This window comes from Salvelinus namaycush, chromosome 28 (genome assembly GCF_016432855.1).
Source record: "Salvelinus namaycush isolate Seneca chromosome 28, SaNama_1.0, whole genome shotgun sequence".
In the NCBI taxonomy this organism is placed as follows: domain Eukaryota; kingdom Metazoa; phylum Chordata; class Actinopteri; order Salmoniformes; family Salmonidae; genus Salvelinus; species Salvelinus namaycush.
The window spans coordinates 46,464,456-46,485,708 of record NC_052334.1 but is presented as its reverse complement, the minus strand read 5'-3'; the positions used below and the strand labels follow the sequence as shown (position 1 = coordinate 46,485,708).

General features: G+C 45.9%; 1 non-coding gene and 1 pseudogene across 1 annotated transcript; both read right to left on the bottom strand.

The window, feature by feature from the left end:
* Positions 1 to 1,143: 1,143 nt before the first annotated feature.
* Positions 1,144 to 18,509, bottom strand: LOC120023377 (annotated as a pseudogene).
* Positions 3,354 to 3,425, bottom strand: LOC120023856. The gene has a single exon (XR_005472779.1). It is a non-coding gene; the product is annotated as a small nucleolar RNA SNORD50 (small nucleolar RNA).
* Positions 18,510 to 21,253: the final 2,744 nt, after the last annotated feature.

Here is a 21,253-nt window from a genome sequence, read left to right as displayed (position 1 = left end):
ATTGTCATATGCTGAGGCAGTGAAGAAAGTAGAGGAAGATGGGTCAAGGGGAGGGATCCTGAGAGGATTGGTGTGAGTAGATCTGTACCAGTACAGAAGGATAAACCAACAAGTGATATATGTTTCAGTAAGATTGGATTTTTAGCATTTATAATAATGGTTATCAACTGTACTGCGGGGATGAAACATGAGTCACAGAAAATGGAGGTTGTGGTGGCAGCTGCAGAAAGGTATTTGGGTGTGTGAGACTTGACATCAGAAGAGTTACAGGGTGTGTTAAGTGGTGGTGTCCCATACTCTACCATCTAACACTATACTAACACATTTTTTTTTAATAATACAAAAATAACACCACCCTACTCCACTATTTGAATCTATTTTGTCCTACCTCAGGCCAAGTATAAGGGAGTAGTACTTCAGTCTAGTAGGTGGCAGTAATACCACATTTATTGGATGCCAACCACCATTAAACCTCATTGAAGAAGGAAGGCTTTTCACTAGATGTTGAAACGCATCATGGGCTATTGTGTGTAGATTGATGAGGGGGGAAAAAACAATTTAATACATTTTAGAATAAGGCAGTAACGTAACAAAATGTGGAAAAAGTCAAGGGATCTGAATACATCCCGAAAGCACTATGTCCTCTCAGACCATTGGTCTAGAGTAGGACTAGGTAGGGTTAAATAGTGGAAAGGGTGTTTTTTTTTTTAGAGGGCTAATAGGTGGTAGGGTCATTTTCATTTTCTCCAATTCTTTATTATTGCATCAAATAATATGTTGGTAGGCTGTGAATTGCCTCACACACCAGTACAGTAGGTGTAGGCACCTAAAAGTTGGATACGATCTGCCAACCAAATCCCAAAGAAGAGCTCTTCAGAGAAATCTCCTGACAGTCCCGTCCCTCTCAGGTGACTCTTCAAATGGAAGTTCGGTCTTCCACGAGCAGAGACAGCACAAGTGTGCGGCCACAGGAAGAGGCAGTGCGTGATGTTAAATGCAGATTTTACTTCAACTACAGTTACATGAATAAAATGTTTCATATCGACATTAACCATACAAACTGTTTCATAAGAGTACTATACTACAAATAAATGATTAATAGGAATGATTTATTAATGGGAATTCTCTAGGCTTCTGGTGACACTACTCTGTGCAGAGCACTGCCACGCCACACTCGTAGAAGTTGTGAGGATCTTCCTTGGTGGCGATGTCAAAGTCTACGGTGAAGATGAGATCGGCTCTGGTGAAGTTCAAATACACAGGCAGAGTGACCTGTGGGATTGACAGATATACAAGTGTGTTATGTCATTAAGACAGTACAATTTTATGGTATTTGGACAATACAGACGAGGAATAGCTCCTAACTTAATTGTAGGTATTTGACTGACTTCCTATGAGCCATCTATTTATTGGATACATTCTAAGGGAATGTGAGGTCTGTATTATATGTGGAGAAAGTTGATATTTGTAATCTGGCAATACCCCGGAGGGAATAAATAAAGTTTTTGTATTGAATTGAATCCAATGAAAGCTTTGAGCTCAATCGGTTAACATTTGTACATTCCCATGTACAGTGCAGTATTTATGTTGCTATGAGCCGTACCATGTCCCTCTTCTCAGCGCTCAACTGCTTCACCCAGCGCAGCTGAGTCATTGGCAGCTCAGTGGAGATGTAGTTGGAGAGAGAGAGCTTGTTGTTGCCGTGGGTGGCTCCCTGCAGCTTCAGACCTGTCGGGAAGAAAGAGGGGTATGTTAAGATCACTTAGGTTGATTATAAACATTAGATAAACAATAGGGGCTGGTTTAAACACTTATTCTTTCTTCTAGTCAGTAGACATTGACTCAGAAGTTATTTGAGTATTAAGGTGGTGTTCTCATTATCAAAGCACTCCTCAGTGAGGCTAAGTGTGTCATCACAGCCAACCAAATAACACTCGTTCAATGGAGTTTCCATTATGAAATGTTTTTTTGATCCAGGACTAGCCTTAATATGGGTCCAAGACACCAAGGAAAATCTGCGCCAAAGCACAACTATATCAAAAAGTAGCTTTCGTGTTCCGCTGGTGTTGTGGTGATTCTTCCTCTCTGGTGAGAATACCTAGTGCCCTGACTCGTACTGTATATAGAGAGACTGAGGAGTGGACCTTTGATGCCGAAGCTGCAGACGTCGACGCGTCCTCCTGTGTGGTGGTGACGTTGACCTCCAGACACAGTGGGACCAGTACTGACGGGTGGCCGTGATGTAGGCCTCAGGGACAAACAGGCTGCCCAGGCACACATGGATGTTCTGTACAGAAGAGACATGAATTCAGAGTGGTTGGAGTCCAATGTCTCAAATTCCTGGTCAACTATGGTATCAATCCATGGCAAATCCACCATGTGGTATTAAAGGGATAACTTCTAGAGTGGCTTTGTTCTTAACTGTAAAACTGAACAACTGTTCATTGACTTCTTTAGAGTAGTTCAAGTCATTCAGAGTGGAATGAATAATATCCAAATGAGTTGCGAACATTAGCAATATGCTAACCTGACAAATTAGGCAAATAGGGTGTCTATCAACTGTGAGAAATCATTAATGGAGTCATTTTAAGGTAACACCAAATCCACTAAGATCTTCCTATGACAGGAAACTATCCCTTTAATATAGAAGTCAGATGAATGTACCTTGAGCTCCTTAGCGCCCTCGCTGGCAGCTCCCTGGGAGATGGCCTGCAGCTGCTTGAAGCGCTCGCTGAAGTCGGCCACCCACTGGATGACAGTCATGGAGGCAAGCACGGTGTAGCGGCACCAACTACGAGGCAGGATACCTGGAGGAGACATGCTACATGTTAGCATTGGGAATCCTTCTAGACAGACTCTATATAACCATATTGACTTGAAATAGTCAATATGTTATCATATTAAATTTCACATATTGTGACTGTACAACCACATTGGGGTATAACTGGAAAAGGTACATTTCCGGGAGAAAATGTGCGCTTGCTTCACCTGTATAAAAGCGTTTTATGGTAGTGGAAGAAGTGTAGGAGTTTAAATTGTTTGGCTAGTGCAGTAAAACTGAGACCAATGTGGTAGAAGTAGTAGTGAATTAATACTTAATTGAGGATTATGTGGAGAATGAGAGGAGAACCTTTGACAAGGTCGTTGATGAGGGTCCGCAGGTCGTTGGTTTGCTTCTTGCCCTCGCACACCTGCACCACATCAGTCAGGTCTTGCCGCACCTCCTGAAGCATGTGGGTGCCCATCATCACCTCACGCTCAAAGAAGCGGAACAGGGGATCCTGTGTGCGGCATTCTTTTCACCTGTACAGTCCTTGAAAAGAAACCCACACCCTGAGTGTTTGTGAACTGCATTATCAGAAGTCAGATCCGTATACGAGTTTCATTCACATGAAATCAGGTTCGGGATAGATTCATCATTTAATGCAAAGATCCTTAAGAGAAGGCAGTTTGAGTCAGTGTGCGCAAGTGTACGCTAAAACTTAAATTAAAAGCCCAGGCCTTTATTTGCTTAAATCACTGAACACAACAGGTGCTTATTAGAGACAGGCTTCTATTTGAGACAGGTGTCCATTTCCTTAACACAGACAGCTTTTGCTCATTTGCATAGTTAATTGTTCAATTTCCAGCATTTTAATACATTTCTGTCACGACCGTCGTATGAATAATTGGACCAAGGCGCAGCGTGAGTAGAGTTCCACATTTTATTGTTAGTGAAACTTCCAAAAACAACAAAGATATAACGATCGTGAAATACGTATCGCACATAGGCACTCAAACAAAACAATATCCCACATCGCAGGTGGGAAAAGGACACACTAAGTATGATCCCCAATTAGAGGTAACGAATATCAGCATCCTCCAATTGGGAACCATAACCACACAACAACATAGAAATATAATACCTAGAAACCCCCCTAGTCACGCTCTGACCTATTACACCATAGAGAACCCCGAGGGCTCTCTATGGTCAGGGCGTGACAATTTCTTCATTTCCTGCACTAATGTGTTATCTACACACCATGTCACGTTTCTTTTTCCTTTAGTATGCCTCTATTTCGTAAAAATAAAAAGTTGTGATTGAAATAATTTGAGTCATTTCGGAATGATTTAATGTAAAAAAAATCAAACATTAAACCTAAAACAATTCATGGTAAACAATTAATTTAGACCCAGTGTTTATTTGAAACAGGCATTTATTTGCTGAAATGTGTGCCGTTGCCTGGCTAGTCAGAGGGACAGGCGGCTATTTGAGACTGCGTTTACCTGAAGTGTTACGGTATGTACATACGTACTTGTGAAATATAAGTAATATAAAGAAATAGAAGTGGCAAAATACCATAAGAACACTCTTACAACCTCAACCCATCAGATCCCAGAGATGCTGCTCAAACCTGATGAGACGTTACTGGTACGTTACCTTGATATTCTCCACCGTACGCTTGAGGTGGTTGACCACCTGCGGGATGAGCGTCAGCCAATTGGTGGCAGTGGTGCGCAGCGTGCGCATCCAGGCGGGCTGGGCCTCGGTTGAGGTGGACGCCGTGCGGTCGCCCTTCATCTCCTTCTCGTAGGTCAGGTCATCCTCATCCTCCAGCATCTGCATTTTCAGCATCTTACCCATCATGTCAGTGCCTGAGCAGCCCAACAAGGGGAACCGGAGAGGAGACGGGTTAGGGAGGAGACAAGCCCGTGGAAGGAAGAGGAGTAGGAGTGAGGGGAGAAGAAATTAACGGTGGACTTGACCAATGCCTTGCATTGTAAAAAAGACAAAGCCTTGCATTCTCATACACATGTTAATAAGGGGTAGTTGTGCTTCAAAATTAGCGGTTACAATAAGTCAAGAAGACATGACGAAAACAATGACACGGACACCAAGTCAAGAGTAAACAGGAGACCATGCAATATAAAAAGTGAAGAGGGTTCCTGTGGGCTCTGAGAAAATCATAGTAACTCAAAGTGATAAAGTGATGGGGGCATGAAGTCGTGCATGAAAAAGGTTTCCAGGGCTCTGTGAGAGAAATCAATGTATTCAAATGGGAAAAGAGGGATGGATGGAGGGATGGATGCATCAATGGCTGGGAGTTGGAACCGGAAGCTAAGCAAGACACGAATTTGAAATGCAGCTGCTGGAGGGTGAGAACACCCCCATTCACATGGGTACAGCTACCACCACACGGGGCTTGTGTTATAACACTGGAACTGATAGGAGGAAAAGGAAAGAGACCTAGGGAGTAAAAATGAGCCACCAATGCCATTGCATCCAAGTTGACGGGAGCAATGTGAGAATATGTTCTGCATCAATGGTAGTCTTCTATAGGATTTAAAATTAAAATAAGATGCGTTAGAACATATGTAGAGCTATTAGAGAAATGGAGAAACTGGGAGATGAGCTCCTGTAGCTCTCCTCGCTGCTGACAAAGGATCCCACAGACAAACCCGGACACGCTCCTTGAGTTCAGCTGCAGCCGGGAACAACCAGCAGCAGACAATCGCATACCCTGAGTGGTGAGTAGGACCTTCTCAGCGTTGCTAGGCAGGCCCAGCCAGGACGTGGTCTGGGTGTCCGGCAGCAGTCCGGAGTTCATGAACTCCTCACCTCTGGAAGAAAAGACACAGAACAGCACAGTGTCAATGAGACAGTATGGAGAAAGTTAGAAAATCCCCTTCTGAAGGCGATTCCTAAATGTGTTTCCTAAATGTGTGCATTTCAGAAGTTGCACTTCTAAAGAATGTAAAGGTTTCCTATGAATTTCTTTGACATTTACAAAAGTTTTGCTGAGATGGATTGGTCACAATATATTGGAAACCATGTTATGTTTTTTTGCATGTACTGTATCAAAAAATGCAGCTTTTAGTTGCCAATGTAATGAAATAAAACGAAACTAAATTAACACCACTACCCCCCAACCCCGGCCACTGACCGGATGCCATCGGGCATCTTGATGTCCTTGTGGCCGTCCACCTTGAACTCTGAGTCGAAGCTGCCCGTGGTGAAGATGCAGTCCAGGAAGGTGTTGAGCAGCCGCTGGTCAAACTCGTTGTCGATGCGGCCGCCGTAGATGGATTAGGTCTCCAAGATCGCTCACGGGAACTTCTCTGGGGAGATGTTCTGACGGCCCTAGGGTTGTGGAGGAAGAGGAGAATAGAAGGTTACCACCATAGAAATACATACAGTCAGGGCTTTAAAGTGTGACCAATTTGGTCGCATATGCAAAGTTTTATTCTAGGAGCTGTCACGATCGTCTATAGGAGAGAGAGATGACCAAGGCGCAGCGTGTGCAAAATACATCTTCTTTTATTAGAAGAGAGGAAAAAACACGAAAACGAACACTATACACAAAACAAACCAAAACAACAAACGACCGTGAAGCTAATGACGTAAGTGCATGGACAAGCAACCAACGTTCAACATAGACAATTACCCACAAAAACCTAGTGCCTATGGCTGCCTTAAATATGGCTCCCAATCAGAGACAATTAATGACATCTGTCTCTTATTGAGAACCCTTCAGGCAACCATAGACACAGCTAGACTACTATACTAAACATAAACCCAACTACTCTAATAAACCCCCTAACCTTACAACCACCCTAGACACTACAAAAACACATACATTCACCATGTCACACCCTGACTTAACTAAAATAATAAATGAAAACAAAGATAACTAAGGCCAGGGTGTGACATAACCCCCCCCTTAAGGTGCGAACTCCGGGCGCACCAGCATAAAGTCTAGGGGAGGGTCTGGGTGGGCGTCTGTCCACGGTGGCGGCTCTGGTACTGGTCGTGGTCCCCACCCCACCATAGTCACTACCCGCTTTCGTAGCCTCCTCCAACTGACCACCCGCCAACTTAACCCAACTGGATTAAGGGGCAGCACCGGACTAAGGGGCAGCACCGGACTAAGGGGCAGCACCGGACTAAGGGGCAGCACCGGACTAAGGGGCAGCACCGGACTAAGGGGCAGCACCAGGATAAGGGGCAGCACCAGGATAAGGGACAGCACCAGGATAAGGGGCAGCTCCGGACTGAGGGACGGCAGCTCCGGACTGAGGAACGGATCCTGGCTGGATGACGGCTCTGGCGGATCCTGGCTGGACGGCTCTGGCGGATCCTGGCTGTACGGCTCATGGCTGGCTGCTCATGGCTGGCTGACGGATCTGGCTGCTCATGGCTGGCTGACGGATCTGGCTGCTCATGGCTGGCTGACGGATCTGGCTGCTCATGGCTGGCTGACGGCTCTGGCAGATCCTGTCTGGTTGGCGGCTCTGGCAGATCCTGTCTGGTTGGCGGCTCTGGCAGATCCTGTCTGGTTGGCGGCTCTGGCAGATCCTGTCTGGTTGGCGGCTCTGGCAGATCCTGTCTGGTTGGCTGCTCTGGCAGATCCTGACTGACGAATGGCTCTAGCGGCTCCTGACTGACTAACGGCTCTGACGGCTCGGGACAGACGGGCGGCTCTAATGGCTCGGGGCAGACGGATGGCTCAGACGGCGCTGGGGAGACGGATGGCTCAGATGGCGCTGGGGAGACGGATGGCTCAGATGGCGCTGGGGAGACGGATGGCTCAGATGGCACTGGGGAGACGGATGGCTCAGATGGCACTGGGCAGACGGATGGCTCTAGCCGGATGAGGCGCACTGTAGGCCTGGTGCGTGGTGCAGGAACTGGAGGCACCGGGCTAAGGACACGCACCTTCAGGCTAGTGCGGGGAGAAGGAACAGGGCATACTGGACCCTGGGGACGCACATTAGGCCTAGTGCGTGGTGCCGGAACTGGTGGTACCGGGCTGGGGACACGCATCTCAGGGCTAGTGCGGGGAGCAGCAACAGGATGCACAGGACTCTGGAGACGCACAGGAGGCTTAGTGCGTGGTGCCGGAATTGGTGGTACCGGGCTGGAGACACGCACCATAGGACGAGTGCGTGGAGGAGGAACAGGGCTCTGGAGACACACTGGAAGCCTGTTACGTGGTGTAGGCACTGGTGGAACTGGACTGGGGCGGGGAGGTGGCGCCGGAAATACCGGACCGTGCAGGCGTACTGGTTCCCTTGAACACCGAGCCTGCCCAACCTTACCTGGTTGAATGCTCCCCGTCGCCCGACCAGTGCGGGGAGGTGGAATAACCCGCACCGGGCTATGTAGGCGAACCGGGGACACCATGCGTAAGGCTGGTGCCATGTATGCCGGCCAGAGGAGACGCACTGGAGACCAGACGCGTTGAGCCGGCATCATGGCACCTGGCTCAATGCCCAATCTAGCCCTACCAGTGCGGGGAGGTGGAATAACCCGCACCGGGCTATGAACACGTACAGGAGACACCGTGCGCTTTATTGCGTAACACAGTGTCCGCCCGTACTCCCGCTCTCCACGGTTAGCCTGGGAAGTGGGCGCAGGTCTCCTACCTGCCCTCGGCCCACTACCTCTTAGCCCCCCCCAAGAAATTTTTGGGTAGTACTCACGGGCTTCCAGCCTTGCCTCCGTGCTGCCTCCTCATATCGCCTCCTCTCGGCTTTCGCTGCCTCCAGCTCTTCACGAGGGAGGCGATATTCTCCCGGTTGTGCCCAAGGTCCCTTTCCATCTAATATCTCCTCCCATGTCCATGAATCCTTGATGCCTTGATCCTGTTGCCGCTTGTCACGCTGCTTGATCCGGGTTTGGTGGGTAATTCTGTCACGATCGTCTATAGGAGAGAGAGATGACCAAGGCGCAGCGTGTGCAAAATACATCTTCTTTTATTAGAAGAGAGGAAAAAACACAAAAACGAACACTATACACAAAACAAACCAAAACAACAAACGACCGTGAAGCTAATGACGTAAGTGCATGGATAAGCAACCAACGTTCAACATAGACAATTACCCACAAAAACCTAGTGCCTATGGCTGCCTTAAATATGGCTCCCAATCAGAGACAATTAATGACATCTGTCTCTGATTGAGAACCCTTCAGGCAACCATAGACACAGCTAGACTACTATACTAAACATAAACCCAACTACTCTAATAAACCCCCTAACCTTACAACCACCCTAGACACTACAAAAACACATACATTCACCATGTCACACCCTGACCTAACTAAAATAATAAATGAAAACAAAGATAACTAAGGCCAGGGTGTGACAGGAGCACCGTGCGACTAGAAGTAAAATCTCCCAGATAATAATTGTTGTAATAAGGCTGTTGTTTCAGAGTGCCCTAGAAAGAAAAGCATCATGGTTGCACCATTCCTACAGCGAAAACGGCCTGCTTCTAGCCCAACCATGTAACGGGTGTCTAGTTCTTCCTCCTCCGACGAGGAGAGGCGAGACGGATCAGATGACCAATATGCAGCGTGGTAGTTTGACATTATATTTATTAACAAGACAAAAACCGAACTATACTTGAATATAAACAAAATAACAAAACCGATGTAGACAGACCTGGACGTAAGAACTTACATGTAACGAAGAACGCACAAACAGGAAAACTGACTACACAAAACGAACGAACGGACAAACAAACCGAAACAGTCCCGTGTGGCGCAACATAGACACAGACACAGGAGACAACCACCCACAACAATCAATGTGAAAACACCTACCTTAATATGGCTCTCAATCAGAGGAAATGAAAACCACCTGCCTCTAATTGAGAACCATATCAGGTCACCCTTTAACAAACATAGAAACACATAACATAGACTACCCACCCAAACTCACACCCTGACCGTCAAACACATACAAAATAACAGAAAACCGGTCAGGAACGTGACATAACCCCCCCCTCAAGGTGCGTACTCCGAACGCACCACCAAAAGTCTAGGGGAGGGTCTGGGTGGGCGTCTGACCACGTGGTGGCTCAGTCTCTGGGCGAGGTCCCCACCCCACCATAGTCAATCCCAGCTTACGTCTCCCCCTTCGAATGACCACCCTCATATTACACCCACTTAATTTAAAGGGTAACCTTAAGATAAGGGGCAGCACCGGGACAAGGGGCAGCACCGGGATAAGGTAGCTCAGGACAGAGAGATAGCTCAGGACAGAGAGGTAGGTCAGGATAGAGAGGTAGCTCAGGATAGAGGGGCAACTCCGGACTGAAGGGCAGCTCCGGACAGAGAGACAGCTCTGGACTGAAGGGCAGTTCTGGATAAATAGCAGCTCTGGGCTGAGGGGCAGCTCATGACTGGCTGACGGCTCTGGACGCTCATGGCTAGCTGACGGCTCTGGACGCTCATGGCTGGCTGACGGCTCTGGACGCTCATGGCTGGCTGACGGCTCTGGACGCTCATGGCTGGCTGACGGCTCTGGACGCTCATGGCTGGCTGACGGCTCTGGACGCTCATGGCTGGCTGACGGCTCTGGACGCTCATGGCTGGCTGACGGCTCTGGACGCTCATGGCTCGCTGACGGCTCTGGACGCTCATGGCTCGCTGACGGCTCTGGACGCTCATGGCTCGCTGACGGCTCTGGACGCTCATGGCTCGCTGGCGGCTCTGGCAGATCCTGTCTGTTTGGCGGCTCTGGCAGATCCTGTCTGGTTGGCGGCTCTGGCAGATCTTGTCTGGTTGGCGGCTCTGGCAGATCCTGTCTGGTTGGCGGCTCTGGCAGATCCTGTCTGGTTGGCGGCTCTGGCAGATCCTGTCTGGTTGGCGGCTCTGGCAGATCCTGACTGACGAATGGCTCTAGCGGCTCCTGACTGACTAACGGCTCTGACGGCTCGGGACAGACGGGCGGCTCTAATGGCTCGGGACAGACGGATGGCTCAGACGGCACTGGGGAGACGGATGGCTCAGATGGCGCTGGAGAGACGGATGGCTCAGATGGCGCTGGAGAGACGGATGGCTCAGATGGCGCTGGGGAGACGGATGGCTCAGATGGCGCTGGGGAGACGGATGGCTCAGATGGCGCTGGGGAGACGGATGGCTCAGATGGCACTGGGGAGACGGATGGCTCAGATGGCACTGGGCAGACGGATGGCTCTGGCCGGATGAGGCGCACTGTAGGCCTGGTGCGTGGTGCCGGAACTGGAGGCACCGGGCTAAGGACACGCACCTTCAGGCTAGTGCGGGGAGCAGGGACAGGGCACACTGGACTCTCAAAACGCACTATGGACCTGGTGCGTGGTACCGGCACTGGTGGCACCGGGCTGAGGGCACGCACATCAGGACGAGTACGGGGAGAAGGAACAGTGTGTACAGGGCTCTGGAGACGCACAGGTGGCTTAGTGCGTGGTGCCGGAACTGGAGGCACTGGGCTGGAGACACGCACCATAGGGAGAGTGCGTGGAGGAGGAACAGGGCTCTGGAAACGCACTGGAAGCCTGGTGTGTGGTGTAGGCACTGGTGGTACTGGGCTGGGGCGGGGAGGTGGCGCCGGAAATACCGGACCGTGCAGGCGTACTGGCTCCCTTGAGCACTGAGCCTGCCCAACCTTACCTGGTTGTATGCTCCCAGTCGCCCGACCAGTGCGGGGAGGTGGAATAACCCGCACCGGGCTATGTAGGCGAACCGGGGACACCATGCGCAAGGCTGGTGCCATGTAAGCCGGCCCGAGGAGACGTACTGGTGGCCAGATATGTAGGGCCGGCTTCATGACATTCGGCTCAATCCTCAATCTAGCCCTGCCAGTGCGGGGAGGTGGAATAACCCGCACCGGGCTATGAACACGTACAGGAGACACCGTGCGCTCTACTGCGTAACACGGTGTCTGCCCGTACTCCCGCTCTCCACGGTTAGCCTGGGAAGTGGGCGCAGGTCTCCTACCTGCCCTTGGCCCACTACCTCTTAGCCCCCCCCCAAGAAATTTTTGGGGTTTCTTCGCGGGCTTCCAGCCACGTCTCCTTGCTGCCTCCTCATACCACCGCTCCTGGGCTCTCGCTGCTTCCATCTCCTCACGAGCGCGGCGATATTCCCCAATATGAGCCCAGTGTCCTTTTCCCTCCAATACTTCTTCCCATGTCCAGGATTCCTGTTTCGTAGGCCACTGCTCGAACTCACGCTGCTTGGTTCTGGTTTGGTGGGTGGTTCTGTAACGGGTGTCTAGTTCTTCCTCCTCCTCGGACGAGGAGAGGCGAGACGGATCAGATGACCAATATGCAGCGTGGTAGTTTGACATTATATTTATTAACAAGACAAAAACCGAACTATACTTGAATATAAACAAAATAACAAAACCGATGTAGACAGACCTGGACGTAAGAACTTACATGTAACGAAGAACGCACGAACAGGAAAACTGACTACACAAAACGAACGAACGGACAAACAAACCGAAACAGTCCCGTGTGGCGCAACATAGACACAGACACAGGAGACAACCACCCACAACAATCAATGTGAAAACACCTACCTTAATATGGCTCTCAATCAGAGGAAATGAAAACCACCTGCCTCTAATTGAGAACCATATCAGGTCACCCTTTAACAAACATAGAAACACATAACATAGACTACCCACCCAAACTCACGCCCTGACCTTCAAACACATACAAAATAACAGAAAACCGGTCAGGAACGTGACAAACCAGGTCATAGGATCTGACCCATATTACCGGCGCAATATTTGTATCTTCCTATAGCGGAATGCCGTGACCACATTTTACAGTCATAACATAAACCGTGTCGTGGGCCGTTCTAAAACTACTCACGCATCGTTACCCAGTTGTTTACTTTGTTCAGTCATGTTACCTCATTGGCTAGCTTGCTAACAACCTGGTAACTTTACCAGCAAAATCAAAAGGGATGGCTTCTTCAGGAGATCAATGATCATAGCATTGAATGAACGACAGATCTCTTGCATGTCTTCATCACAAACCTGACATTTTTAAAGAGAATGTATAATAAACGAATGTCTTCACAACGTTACATATTACACTGAACAGAAATATAAACGCAACATGTAAAGTGTTGGTCCCATGTCTCATGAGTTGAAATAAAAGATCCCAGAAATTTTCCATATTTCTCAAATTTTGTGCACAAATTGGTTTACATACATAATAGTGAGCATTTCACCGTTGCCAAGATAATCCATCCACTTGACAGGTGTGGCATATCAAGGTGATTAAACAGCACAATCATTACATAGGTGCACCTTGTGCTGAGGACAAAAGGCCAATAAAATGTGCCGTTGTCACACAACAATGACAGATGTCTCAAGTTGAGGGAGCTTGCAATTGGCATGCTGACTGCAAGAATGTCCACCAGAGCTGTTGCCAGAGAATTGAATGTTAATTTCTCTACCATAAGCCGGTCTCACAACCGCAGACCATGTGTAACCACGCCAGCTCAGGACCTCCACATCCGGCTTCTTCACCTGCGGGATCGTCTGAGACCAGCCACCCGGACAGCTGATGAAACTGTGGGTTTGCACAACCGAAGAATTTGTGCACAAACTGTCAGAAACCGTCCCAGGGAAGCTCATTTGCGTGCTCGTTGTCCTCACCAGGGTCTTAACCTGACTGCAGTTTGGCGTCGTAAAAGACTTCAGTGGCAAATGCTCACCTTTGATGGCCACTGGTACGCTGGAGAAGTGTGCTCTTCACGGATGAATCACGTTTTGTACCGGACAGATGGCAGACCGCGTGTATGGCGTTGTGAGGGTGAGCGATTTGCTGATGTCAACATTGTGAACAGAGTGCCCCGTAATGGCGGTGGGGTTATGGTATGGGCATGCATAAGCTACTGACAACAAACACAATTGCATTTTAAATGAATGCACAGAGATACCGTGGCGAGATCCTGTGGCCCAGTGTCGTGCCATTCATCCACCGCCATCTCCTCATGTTTCAACATGATAATGCATGGCCCCATGTTGAAAGTATCTGTACACAATTCTTGGAAGCTGAAAATGTCCCAGTTCTTCCATGGCCTGCATTCTCACCAGACATGCTCCCCAGGCATTCTCTGGATTTATGGTGCTTTCAAGACAATTGGGAACTTTGAAAAAAAGGTTGAATCATGACGTCAGTGATCTTCATGTCGAAGCTCTAGAAAGAGGCCATGTTCCTGACTTGGAATTCTGTGTTGGATGTATTTTTCTAACTTCCCAGTTGTCTTGATGTCACGCCCTGACCATAGTAAGCTGGTTTTTCTCTCTGTTGGTTGGGGGCGTGATAGTGACTTGGGTGGGACATCTAGGTGTTTTTGTATTTCTATGGTGGCCTGATATGGTTCCCAATCAGAGGCAGCTGTTTATCGTTGTCTCTGATTGGGGATCATATTTAGGTAGCCATTTCCTCATTTGTGTTTGTGGGATCTTGACTATGTGTAGTTCCTTGTCAGCACTATTTTGTATAGCTTCACGTTTCATTTGTTAATTTTGTTGGTTTGTTCGGTGGAAATTCATTACCCTTTCTAGGACATGCGTTCCGCTAGCGGAACCCCTGACAACATTCCGCTGAAAAGGCAGCGCGGGAAATTCAAAAATATTTTTTTTAAATATGTAACTTTCACACATTATCAAGTCCAATACAGCAAATGAAAGATAAACATCTTGTTAATCTACCCATCATGTCCGATTTAAAAAATGTTTTACAGCGAAAACACAACATATGATTATGTTAGATCACCGCCAAGTCCAAAAAACACACAGCCATTTTCCCAGCCAAAGATAGCAGTCACAAAAAGCAGAAATAGAGATAAAATGAATCACTAACCTTTGATGATCTTCATCAGATGACACTCATAGTACATCATGTTACACAATACATGTATGTTTAGTTCGATAATGTGCATATTTATATCCAAAAATCTCAGTTTACATTGGCGCCATGTTCAGAAATGCCTCCAAAATATCCGGAGAAATTGCAGAGAGCCACGTCAAATAACAGAAATACTCATCATAAACTTTGATGAAAGATACATGTTTTACATAGAATTAAAGATACACTTGTTCTTAATGCAACCGCTGTGTCAGATTTAAAAAAAACTTTACATAAAAAGCACACCATGCAATAATCTGAGATGGCGCTCAGATATAAAAAACATTTCTCCGCCAGAAATACGAAATTACATCATAAATATTCCTTTACCTTTGATGATCTTCATCAGAATGCACTCCCAGGAATCCTAGTTCCACAATAAATTTTTGTTTTGTTCGATAATGTCAATTATTTATGTCCAAGTAGCTACTTTTGCTAGCACGTTTAGTACACATGTCCAAACGCTCGCGCAGATCCAGGCAAACTCGGACGAAAACTTCTAAAAATTATATTACAGGTTGAATAAACTTGTCAAACTAAGTAGAGAATCAATCTTCAGGATGTTGTTATCATAAATATCCAATAACATTCCAACCAGAGAATTCCTTTGTGTCTCTAGAAGTAATGGAACGCAAGACGATATCATTTGGAATGCGCGTGACCAGGAACTGGCACTCTGCCAGACCACTGACTGAAACAGCTCCCATCCGGCCCCACATCACAGTAGACGCTTCATTCAACGTTCTATAGACTGTTGACATCTAGTGGAAGGCGTAGGAAGTGCAAACAGATCCATATTCCACTGGGATTTCAATAGGCGATGAGTTGAAAATCGACCAGCCTCAGAATTTCCACTTCCTGTTTGGAAGTTTGCCTGCCATATAAGTTCTGTTATACTCACAGACATAATTCAAACAGTTTTAGAAACTTCAGAGTGTTTTCTATAATAATATAATATATTAGCATCTGGGACAGAGTAGCAGGCAGTTCACTCTGGGCACGCTATTCATCCAAAGTGAAAATGCTGCCCCCTATCCCACGTATACCATGCTGCGCCTTGGTCTCATTCTAACGACGGACGTGACACTTGAACTCACTGAGTCTGAGATTTCCCAGTTCAGAGTCCAGTTGTTTCGAACGCGGCAGAAGTCATGCTGGATTAACAGCATGGTCAATGTATTCAACCTTTTCTGGCCCATGGTGTTGAATCTTTATCCTTTTAAGTTTGGAAAATAGACCCTTAACTTTTCTAGGGTAGGTGAGACGCTAACGTCCCACCAGGCCAACATCCGGTGAAACTGCAGAGAGCTAACATTCTAAATACACCATTCGTTATATTAAACATTCTTGTAAATATATGTATCTTACATCATTTAAAAGATGAACGTGTTATTAATCCAGCCGCTGTGTCAGATTTCAAAAAGGCTTTACTGCAAAAGCAAACATGCGATTTTCTGAGGACGGCGCCCCGCACACACAAGTATTACTAGCATTTTCTAGCATTAGCATCACGAAAGTCAGAAATAACAATAAAATAAATCGCTTACCATTGAAGATCTTCCTCTGGTGGCAATCCCAAGTGTCCTAACTACATGTTCGTTTTGTTTGATAAAATCAATTTTTATAGCCTAACACGAAACATTTGTAAACCGCTTGCGTCGTGATTTCCGTCTCATTTAAACTTTGGATGAAGCGTTTGTGGTAATTACACACACTAAACAAACGTTTATCCAGTCATGGTTGGTTTCATTGCAATCGACTGGTTGTTACCAACCATACTTGATGGTTCTTTTCCCGGGACGTTTTGACCGAAACAAACCGATTTGAAGACACCAATCAATGACCTCATTGCGCACCAATGGTAAGACAAGTCTATCGTTGATTGACTGTATTTTGGCCCAATGACCACTGATCATCTTGAAATCTAGCTTGGAAGATAGCCAGTAAGCTGAGGTAAACGGCAATATTTAATGGTTATACGTTCGAAGACCCGCCTTTGTCGTAAACTCTGGCGTAAAAGAGGTTCATTCGCCATTGCAAATCCTACTTGACGGAGACACGAGAGTTACGCATAGCAGCACATATTCAATAGCATTTTCAACAAGTTTATACAGTATATTTAAATTATGGCAAATAAATCAGGAAAAGCTAAAACAAAGTTTAGGTATACAGATTTAACCCAAATTATAGAGGAAATTGATAAAGACAGCGAGACCGAGTTGCTTCAGGAAGATGAATCTTTCAGCAAAGCTAGTTTTGACTCCCAGACGGAAGACATGTTTCTGCACGGTGAAGATGCCATGCTGGATTGGTAAATTCTAATGCTAATGTCATTGTTTGAAATTAATAATATGAAATATTATTCATTTGAGATTTTTTTTGTTGATTTCCTTATTTTATTTGCAATATATAAAAATATAATCTGTAATGAAATGTGTAAAGTACACATTGGCTATACTGTGTGTGTGTGTGTGTGTGTGTGTGTGTGTGTGTGTGTGTGTGTGTGTGTGTGTGTGTGTGTGTGTGTGTGTGTGTGTGTGTGTGTGTGTGTGTGTGTGTGATATATTTTTTAAATATATTTTACATAAACATGAAATGGAACAGCACTCCATATATATATATATATATATATATATATATATATATATATATATATATATATGTACTGTATATATATCTGTTTATTTCACGTGTTGATACACGTGTTGATACAGGGCTCATACGTGAAAGTATTGTTACTGATTTTTTAAATCTTTCACAGTGGCAGTGATTCTGATTATGAGCCACCAATGTCTAGGTGTCTATCTCCCTCTGAAGCTGGTTCATCCAGCCGGACCCCCGCTGTCTCCGGCTCCACACCTACCCGGCCATCTAGAGGTGTGAAGTCAGTGACAAAGAAGCGGAGATGGGGAAGAGAGAAACCTGCAGACAGAGGGCCAGAGGGTTGTTGGCACTCTGTGTTAGAAGATGATGTGGAACCAAAACCACCAGTTTTTAGACCCAAAAGGCAGCCAGGACCTCAACTAGACATGACTGCAAAGTACAGCCCCCTTCAACTTTTTCAACTGTTTTTCACCTCGTCAGTTGTTGATTCCCTGGTGTCGAACACCAATAAGTACGGGGCTAAGAAGCAGGCAGGAAAGAAAGAGGCATGGAAGACCATTTCCATGTCAGACCTTTTCTGCTACTTTTCAATGGTCATTTACATGGGGCTGGTGAAGTTGAAAACTCTAAGGGACTACTGGAAAACGTCAGCTCTCTATCAACTGCCTTCCCCCTTGACTGTCATGTCTTCTAAAAGGTTTCTGACTATCTCACGGGCGCTTCACATCAGTGACCCAGAAGTTAATGGGGAGAATGACAAGAAGAGAGGCACACCAAGGTTTGATAGGCTCTGCAAAATCAAACCTCTCTAGCCCAGCATCATTGAGGCCTGCAAGACCTATTTTCAGCCCGCCCAGAACCTGTCCATCGATGAGAGGATGGTAGCCTCAAAGGCCAGAATCATTCTCAAACAATACATGCGTAACAAACCAACCAAATGGGGTTACAAACTGTTTGTTTTGGCTGATTCTGTGTGTGCCTACACTTGCAATTTTTTTGTTTATGGAGGGGAAAAACAGTTTTGCTACCGGTAATGGACTGAGTTATGATTCCATTATGGAGTTATCGGATTTTCAACTGCTGGGTAAGGGCTACAAACTGTTTTTGGACAACTTCTACACAAGCCCTACCCTGTTTACAGAGCTGAGGAAGCGGGAGTTGTGGGCTTGTGGCACCATTCGTACCAACAGGGTGGGATTTCCAAAGACAAAGGTGAAGGACATGCCTAAGCGGGCTGAGCGGGGTACCATGCGATGGATCCGTGAAGATGGCCTGCTGTTTGTGAAGTGGATGGATACCAGAGATGTGGTCATGTGCTCCAGTATCCACAAGTCCTTCAGTGGAGATCACATCGTCAGGCGTGTGAAGGACGGTGCCGGGGCATGGACCACAATTTTTTTTCCCATTCCAGCTGCTGTGAAGGACTACAACAAGAGCATGGGAGGTGTGGACCTGTCAGATGCGCTGATAGGATACTACAATGTTCTCCACAAGACCATGAAATGGTACAAGACATTTTTCTATAATTTCATTGACATTGCTGTGGTGAATTCCTTCAGGAATTCCTTCCTTCAGGTGAAGTCCACTGCAGCACCTTCTGTCCCTTCTGCTCCAACCAGTGGTGTTCACCTGTCCAGATTCATCTCTGCGGGCATGAATGTGCCTCAGGGCAAAAAGGGCACAGTAGGGAGATGTCGTTGTGCCCTTTGTCACAGGAAATGCCCCATCACCTGCACCACCTGTTCAGTAAGCCTCTGCTTTACAGCAGAAAGAGACTGCTATGGGCCATGGCACCAGCAGCACAATATTGTGTTGAGGACTGAGGGTCTTCACAATATTGTAAATAGAAAATGTTTAAATAGTTACCCTTGTTATTTGTTTATTATTATTATTATTATTATTAATAATATTTTTTCATATATATATATTTTTTGGGGGGGGGTGTGTTAGAATAGCATTTATGTATTTTATATATAGTTCTTTCCTTCAAAATGTATCACTGTACCAATTCGGCCACTGGGTGGCTTCATGCTCAATGTCATGTAGCTCGCTCATTTTTGAAGTTATCTGTCTAAAACTTTGCTCAGCTATTTTTGCCATCTTATGTTCTTCATTCAAATCATCCACAGCATCCTATCTGTATGTTTTGTTGTTCTTCGTTATTTGAAAGATGATGCAGCAACAATAAAAAACAGAAAACTTATGTTTATTTCCTTGTATTTTCTTCTACCAGATCTATTGTGTTATATTCTCCTACATTCAATTCACATTTCCACAAAATTCAGAGTGTTTCCTTTCAAATGATACCAAGAATATGCATATCCTTGCTTCTGGGCCTGAGCTACAGGCAGTTAGATTAGGGTATGTGTCACGCCCTGACCTTAGTTATCTTTGTTTTCTTTATTAATTTGGTTAGGTCAGGGTGTAACGAGGGTGGCATGTGTGTTTTTTGTCTTGTCTAGGGGTTTTATATATCTATGGGGTTTTGGTATTGTATAGGGTTTATGTATGTCTAGGTGTGTGTAGTTAGTCTAGGCATATGTAGGTCTATGGTGGCCTAGATTGGTTCCCAATCAGAGGCAGCTGTTGATCGTTGTCTCTGATTGGGGATCCTATTTAGGTTGCCATTTTCCAGTTTAGTTTGTGGGTTATTGTCTATGGTTAGTTGCCTGTGTCTGCACTTGTTTATATATAGCGTCACGTTCGTGTTGTTGTTTTGTATAGTTTGTTTAGTGTTTCTTCGTTAATAAATAGAAGAATGTATTCACATCACCCTGTGCCTTGGTCCTCCTCTCTTTCTCCTAACGACGAGCGTGACAGTATGTCTTCAGGCGGGAAAATTGAGAAGAAGGGGGGGTACCCCAAAGAAGTTAACTTCTTGTCAATAGGGGGGCGCTGTTTTCACTTTGAAAAAATCGTGCCCAAATTAAACGGCCTCGTCCTCTGTTCTAGATCATACAATATGCATATTATTATTACTATTGGATAGAAAACATTCAGAAGTTTCTAAAACTGTTTGAATTATATCTGTGAGTAAAACAGAACTCATTTGGCAGCAAACTTCCATACAGGAAGTGAAAAATCTGAAAACGAGGCTCTGTTTTAGGGCCTGCCTATTCAACTGGCTTTTATTTATCGATATGTATGCACTTCATACGCCTTCCACTAGATGTCAACAGGCAGTGGAAGGTTGAATGGGGTGTCTAGCTTGAGGCCGAATAAGAGCTTTTGGAGTGACAGGTCCGGTATTTTCTTTGTCTTCGACGGCGCGCGGGGGACCTCGACATTGTCTTCTGAAAAGCGTTCGGTATACACGGCGAATATCTCCGGCTCTGATTTTATTTGATACATATGATAAAAACATCATAAAGTAGGATTTTTCAACCGAGTTTTATCAGTTTATTCAACGTTTATTGGGACTTTTGGAATTTTCCGTTCTTTGCGCCAAGAGAGGATGGGAACGTTCGCGCCACAATGCTAGCCAAGGTTGCTAATTCGACCGAAGAAACGGACATTCTAAAACCAAACAACGATTTATTCTGGAAATAGGACTCCTTGCACAACATTCTGATGGAAGCTCAGCAAAAGTAAGACAACATTTATAATGTTATTTCGTATTTCTGTGTAATTTGTTGACTCCTATTCTCCGCCGTGTTGGTGAGCGCTGTCTCACAATAACCCAAGCTGTATGTTGTGGTAAAGTTATTTTTAAAAATCTAACACAGCGGTTGCATTAACCTGTTTGGGCTGCAGGGGCAGTATTGAGTAGCCGGATAAAAGGTGCCCATTTCAAACGGCCTCGTACTCAATTCTTGCTCGTACAATATGCATATTATTATTACTATTGGATAGAAAACACTCTAGTTTCTAAAACCGTTTGAATTATATCTGTGAGTAAAACAGAACTCATTTTGCAGCAAACTTCCTGACAGGAAGTGGAAAATCTGAAATCGATGCTCTGTTCTAG